Source organism: Papaver somniferum, chromosome 5 (assembly GCF_003573695.1).
Source record: "Papaver somniferum cultivar HN1 chromosome 5, ASM357369v1, whole genome shotgun sequence".
In the NCBI taxonomy this organism is placed as follows: Eukaryota; Viridiplantae; Streptophyta; class Magnoliopsida; order Ranunculales; family Papaveraceae; genus Papaver; species Papaver somniferum.
This window is the reverse complement of record NC_039362.1, coordinates 4,958,417-4,966,188: the sequence shown is the minus strand read 5'-3', so window position 1 is coordinate 4,966,188 and position 7,772 is coordinate 4,958,417.

The window sequence follows — 7,772 nt, the reverse complement described above, 5'->3', positions numbered from 1 at the left end:
TTGTTTAAACTCAACTGAAGATTTTAAACCAAATATGCCTCTCATGGATTAAGCATATATAATTGATTTCCTAATTACGATCGAAACATATGATCAAGGTGATGGAAATCGATAGAAATTCAGCAAAGTCTATCCATCCTCAAAATCCGTACTTATGCAACCCTAAGTGCAACCTAGATTATTATTCACCTCACAAGTATAAAACTTGAGGAATCAACAAAGTCTGAGACGAAGAAAACTTTGATGATTACTATTTATCTTGATCATTGGAACAAGCTCTACAAACAATCAAGATCAGGATAATCGAGTTATCAAGGAAAGATAACTATACCTGGCTTCACGAATCCCAATGAAGTCTTTATAGTCGCAAAACCTTAAAAGGGTTTCTAGAGAGGAAGACTCTAGATACATCTAGGACACACCAAAAAGTAGTGTCAGGATTCAAAAATCCCAGTTGCTTGGAGTTCCCCTTTTATAGATATTCAGACAATAGGTTGCTTTAGGTTTAAGCTAAGATAGATTTGGAACCAACCAAACAATATCCACAGTTAAATGAATCTTTGAATCTGATTTACATAAGCAAGATATACACTCTGGTTAGGTGAGACCGTAACCGAACCGTGTACAAAGACTATGTTCAACATGGTTATCCAAAACTAGACGGTTCGAACTTAAAAGCTTAATCTTCATTTTCATGAACACATAAGACATTAGTTCTGAGTCACAAACATGTGATCAATTAAGTCTAGTATTTATAGAGAATTAATCAAATGTTAATTATCTCGAAGAAATAATTTAAACACACTTGAATATATAATCGACATGATTAGTAGATGTACGAGTACAAATACATAGTAGTTCATGAGTCGGTTCAGTCACAATACGCATATCGGTTTGGAAATTTTAAACCAAAACCAAGTTCCAGAGTTCACGGAACTTTTTAGGTTTACATACCAGTTTGCAACCTTTCCACCAAACCTAAATTCCGGAGTTCACAAAACTTTTAAGGTTTTTGTAACCGTTTGGAAACTTTAAAACTATCGTCGGTTCCGGAGTTCAGAGAACTAAATCGGTTTACGTACTGGTTTGGAAAAGCTACCGAGTTCAAGAACACAGAACTGTTTAAGTTTGTGTACCAGTTTGGATACTCACCCTCGGTTCTGTTACCATAGTTCAAGATTGGTTTACATACGAGTATGCATACTGATCCGGTTCACGAGTCACACAGATTTTCAAATGATATACATAAAAATATGTTTACCACTAATCTGTAGGTCGATATGTACATATCTACTCCGCTACTTGTACGAATACATGTAATACGGGTCAGACTTATAACATTTTCCCCAATAAAACTGATACAACTGTCTTGTATCCGAATCAATGGTAGTTTTATATTTCTCTAATTCGTTTCGAAACATTCCTAAATAACATCAACGACACATATCACTATTCAAGGCTATTTCAGAATGATAAACTTGAATCATGATTTTGATTCCGAACAATGAATTTTCCTTAACCGAAATTCATCAAGTATGAACAAATATTCATTAAGTTTAGTCATTATATTTCAAGAAATTATCAAGATAAACTTGACTCAAAATTCTTGCCTATTCATACTAGTCTAATTAGTTATGCGACATCGTTTCAGAAGATATAAAAATGAATATAACTTGAGATATAGGTGGTTCAGTCTTCACTTACCTTTTGTTGATGAAGTTCTCCAAAAGTTCCGGTTGATCTTTTGCTTCAAACGGTAGAACGTAATGATGACTTTCGTGATCCTCTTTTTCTCAACCTAGTCCGAGAATTAACTAATTGTAGACTAAAAATCAAGATACATTTTTGACAACTAAATTTGACAACAATCTTGAGATAGAAACACTTGTGAGTTCGACCGCGCAATGCTCTAACAGAGCCATCAAAGCTGAATCAACATCAAGTTGTGCCACATCCAATAATCGAGAATGCACCAGAAGTGCCAGCAACACCTGAAAGAATGAGGTTCCAATGAAACTATCCTCCTGCACGTCTTTCTTGATCCAATAGGATACATATGGCGAATGAAAGGCCTATAACTCGCAGCAGACGCCCTTATCGATCTCGGTAAGCATAAGCAAGTGCAAGAACCTTTGTTTTCAATGAACAAATTTTTTGTTGTTAATCTGAATAGAGATGGTAAGCTCTATCTTTAACCTTTTTTTTTAAACTGTAAATGGATATTGTAGTTATCTTTATTTCTAGACTAGATGGTTCATGGGGGTTGATGTTCATATATTTGTTTCTAATGAATGTGGTTTTTGAGTTAGGTTCACTAGATATTTGTTTTGAAGATTTATACTGAGTAGGAAAGAGATGGTAGTTGGTTTTTCCCTTAGTAGCAGACTTTCGACTAGAATTTTTCCAACCAGATTGAATAGCAGATATGTTGGATTTAGAATTGAATACTATGAGAGCAGAGGTACTCATAGAAGTACTATCTATGAATTTCTGAGTTTTGGTATGAGATTTCAAGATGATGGAGTTTAGAATGCAATTTGGTATGAGATTGATGTGACTGTGATGACTATAATGACTGTGATAATTGTGATGACTATTATACTCTAGGTTACTAGTGTTTTACATGAAATTCCCCTGATAATTATGATTGATATTATGGTTTATCATGTGAGATATCAACTTGGTAGATATAAATGAGGAATGAACAAGATCAGTGCTATGAATGATGTCTGGAATTTGATTTCATGATTCCGACGATAAAAACAGGTGAGAAAAGATCGTTGAGAAGAGGGGACATAAAACAGGTGAGAAAAGATCGTTGAATTCATGATTTGACTTCAACTTCACTTGTAACTTTTCACATACTCAATAATACAGAATGTAGAATTCCATCAAGATGGATGAAGAGAATAAAAAAAAAAAACTACAAATAAACGAACAAAATGAAGTGTGTGTTGATATATTTTTTTAATAAGATAAATTTATTTCATATTATGGCAGGTTGATATATTTTTCTTCGCAATTGTCATGTGGGAGATACGTACTTGCAAAATTCCTTACCGGGGAATGGACAATAGGGACATTCTTGGTATTCCCTGGAACCTTTGTCTCTAATAATCTATTATTGTTTGTTATTGTTTGTTGTGAGTATTAGTTCAACTTTTCAACTTTGTTTCTAATAGTTTGTTCTCTAATATATCTATTCAACTGGTGTTATGAGTGATAGGCTTCGGTCGTCCAAAAACTTCGGTGAAGCCGAATGGGGAGAGTTGATAGAGAACTGTTGGGCTCAAGAACCTAAGGATCGACCAGAATCCTTCACATAAATAGCTAGGAAACTGGATGTTGTTAGATTTTGTAAAACACATATATCAAAATAGTTTCGTGTTTCATTCCTCCATTCAATCTGCCTCTTATACAAGATATACAACCCTAGAGTTCGACCTTACAATGGACTGTCCATAACAGTTGAATCATTGGACTGTCCATCACAGTGGAATCATTGGACTGTCCATAACAGTGGTGATAACTGTGAACTGAGACTGTGAAGATGGGTCTTGGGTCTCAAACTGAGACTGTGAAGATGGGTCTCAATCCAAGAGTCTCGAGCCCATAAATATAACTCTCCTAATACCCTCCCTCAAGACGGAGCATGGAGGTCACACATGCCCATCTTGGACATAAGAAACTAAAACTGAGCTTTCCCTAAAGATTTAGTAAAAATGTCCGCCAATTGCACTGTTGTAGGAGTGTAAGAAGGCGTAATAAGCTTCTGCACGATAGCATCTCTAACCAGATGACAATCAACTTCAATATGCTTTGTTCGTTCATGAAAAACTGGATTCTGAGCAATATACAAAGCCGATTGACTATCACAGAGAAGACGCATTCCATGTGGATGATGAACTCCCAAATCACCAAGTAATTTTTTCAACCATTTTAATTCACACGTCGCCGCTGCCATAGATCTATATTCCGCTTCAGCTGACGAACGAGAAACAGTATGTTGCTTCTTAGTTTTCCAGGATATTGGAGAATACCCAAGAAGAACAAACCAACCCGTCAACGAGCGTCTAGTTAAGGGACAACCAGCCCAATCAGAGTCACACCATCCTTTCAAATTAAGACCACTATCAGAGCGCAACAGAATTCCTTGCCCAGGATTCTTCTTCAAATATCGAACCACACGAAGAGCCGCTTTCCAATGTGCTATTCTCGGCAGTTGCATGAATTTAGACAAAATATGAACAGAATATGCTAGGTCTGGCCGAGTCACGGACAAATAGATTAAACGCCCAATCAATCTTCGATATTTTTCCACATCCGTGAACAAATCTCCTTTGTCCAAAGAAAGACGGTGATTAGTTTCCATTGGAAATTCTGCAGGTTTTGCACCTAATAAACCTGCTTCCATGATGATATCCAACGCATATTTGCGTTGACACATATAAAAACCTTGTGCACTCCGTGCCACCTCCAAACCCAGAAAATACTTCAACTTTCCCAAATCTTTCATCTTGAAGCATTGTCCCAAGTAACGTTTGAATTGATCAAGCGCAACCAAATCATTACCCGCAACAATCAAATCATCCACATAGACCAAAACATTAAGTTGGGTTTTTCCCTTAGTCATGATAAAAAGAGAATAATCAGAATATGATTGCCGAAACCCATAATTCTTCAAAGCTGCAGACAATTTTGCAAACCAACACCGAGGAGCCTGCTTTAAACCATATAAAGATTTTTTCATCCTACACACCATATTAGACTTACCTTGAGAAAATCCAGGTGGTATTTTCATATACACTTCTTCTTCCAAGTCTCCATGAAGAAATGCATTATGTACATCCATCTGATGTACTTCCCAATTCTTAATTGCTGCCACAGCTAGGAAAGTCCGCACTGTCGTCATTTTCGCCACTGGTGCAAATGTCTCATTGTAATCCAACCCTTCTACTTGATGATTCCCAAAGATCACCAGTCTAGCTTTGAGCCGCACCAACTGTCCATTCTCATCATACTTCTCTGTGTAAATCCATTTACTACCAAGAGCTTTCTTTCCCGGCGGTAATTCTTCTAATTCCCATGTTCCTTGTTCTTCCAAAGCTCGTATTTCTTCTGCCATTGCCTTACGCCATCCTGGATACTTCATGGCTTCTTTGAAATTTTTAGGCGCAGACCCAGCAGTAATTGCTGCAAGAAACTTTTTATGAACTGTAGAGAATTTATCACAACTAACATAATATGTCAAAGGATACGGCGTACCTGAGGATGACGATTGTGGAGAGTGAGCATGAGATGGACTATTTTGTCGTACAGTGTGCGTTACAAAACCTTTGAGCCTACTAGACGGAATCTTCTGTCTCCTTCCTTTACCCATACTAGCGTCCGTCACTTCCTTCGAGACCATAGGGTTCTCAGTAATATATTCTGGGTTCTCAGTATTATCTTCAGGGTTCTCAGTAATGTCTTCCGGGTTCTCAGTAATGTTTTCTGGGTTCGCAGTAATACCTTCCTGGTTCCCAGTAATATATTCTGGGTTCGCAGTATTGTCTTCTGGGTTCTCAGTAATGTATATTGGGTTCTCAGTAATATCTCTGGGTTCTCTTGCTGCACTATTTCTTCATCATCACTCCAACACACGTCATTATTAGCCTGAACTGTCTCAGTTGGCTGATCAGGTACCCTAGATATGTAAGGAAACTGATGTTCATGAAACTCTACATCCCTTGAAACTAAAAATTGTCTCTTGTCTAAGTCATATAATTGCCATGCCTTCTTCCCAAAAGGATAACCCAGAAAGACGCACTTCTTCCTCGACTTGCAAACTTATCCCCTTTACTACTTTGATCATGTGCATAACACAAGCAACCAAATACTTTCAACTGACTATATGGTGCCGGTTTCCCAAATAGAACTTCATATGGAGTTTTGTTATTTAGAACCGGTGTAGGCGTACGATTAATCAAATACGCTGCTGTCAAAGCACATTCTCCCCAAAATCTGATCGGTAAATTTGCTTGAAACCTCAAAGCTCTTGCCACATTCATTATGTGCTGATGTTTTCTCTCAACTCTTCCATTTTGTTGAGGTGTTCCTACACAGGATGTCTCAAAAACTATTCCATTAGTCTTAAAGTAGCCACGCAATGCATTAAATTCGGTTCCATTATCACTTCTAACAATTTTGATTTCTTTACCAAATTGAAGTTTCACAAGCGCAATAAAGTTAAGAAATATTGTTGCAACCTCAGTTTTGCTTTGAATTAAATAAATCCACACACCTCTTGAAAAATCATCTACTATTGTCAAAAAATATTGTGCTCCAGAAGACGAGCACGTCTTATAAGGACCCCATAAATCTATATGAACCAAATCAAAACTACATCTGGATTTGCTCAAACTACTAGCAAAACTACTTCTACGATGTTTTGCACGTGGACAAATATCACACGCATCATTATTTTTCTTCAATAATCTACCCAGACCTGGTAACCGTTGTAACACTTTCTCTGATGGATGTCCCAATCGCTGATGCCACAGCTCATACGTATCTTCACTCACCGTAAGCACTTTAACTGGAGGCACACCACAGAACATATATAGTCCACCTCGTCGCTCACCCACTCCAATCACCTTCCTCGTCAACCGGTCCTGTATAAGACATAAAGTGTTAGTACATTGAACATTACATACTACCTCATCAATGAGTTGTGTAACCGAAATCAAGTTACAAGTTATCTGTGGCACATAAAGCACATTGTCCAATCTCAAACCACCAGGAAGAATAACTGTTCCTATTTTCTCAGAGTGAGCATATTTTCCGTCCGGCAGTCCCACTGAACATGCTCTAATATCTTTCACATTTATCATATCATCTCTTTTACACGTGACATGATTTGTAGCTCCTGTGTCTATAATCCAGGATGTTTGATTTGTCTTACCTTGGAGTTGGGAACTGATTTTTCTTGAATTTAAATATTCAAGAACCTGCTGAACTTGACTTGCAGTCATGCCTGTCAGTCCTGATGCATCTCCTGAAGATCCAGTGGCAGGATGAGATGATGATGTTGCTCCCGAGATGTTCAAATTATGCGCACGTATATTGTCTTGTCCTCTACCTCCTCTGTTGTTCACAAAACCGGCACCAGCACGTCCTCTACCACCAGTTCGGCCTCCTCGACCATATCCTCTTCCACCTCTTTGTCTGTCACCCCACCATTCCGGGTATCCAATCAGCTGAAAACACCCTTCCTGTGAGTGCCCTTCTCGGCTACAATGCTTGCAAAATTTGTTAGGATCATACATATTATTGTATGGACGCTGATCTGACTGAACCTTGAACGCCATAATATTTTCCTGTGTCTGAGACGACACAACTCCTTCCCCCAATTTTAGACGTTCCGAATTAACCACGGCTTGATAAGACACATCTATAGATGGCAGTGGTTCTCTTGCCATTAATTGTTCACGCAGGGAGCTATACATGGTATCCAAACCAATCAAAAAATAGTGTAAGAAATCTTCTTCTCTCAACGTACTAACCTGTGTTGCAATGTTACACGTGCACTAGCCACAGCTACACTTTGGTATCTTCATGTACGTCACCATCTCATCCCATATCTTGTTCAATCTCCCATAGTACACTGCAACCTCCTCAGTTTTCTTCTGTTTGCATTCACTTAAGGAAGCTTTCAACTGGAAGATCCGAGTTCCACTTACAACACAAAATCTCCTCTTCAAGTGCGTCCATAACATGCTCGCATCATCATA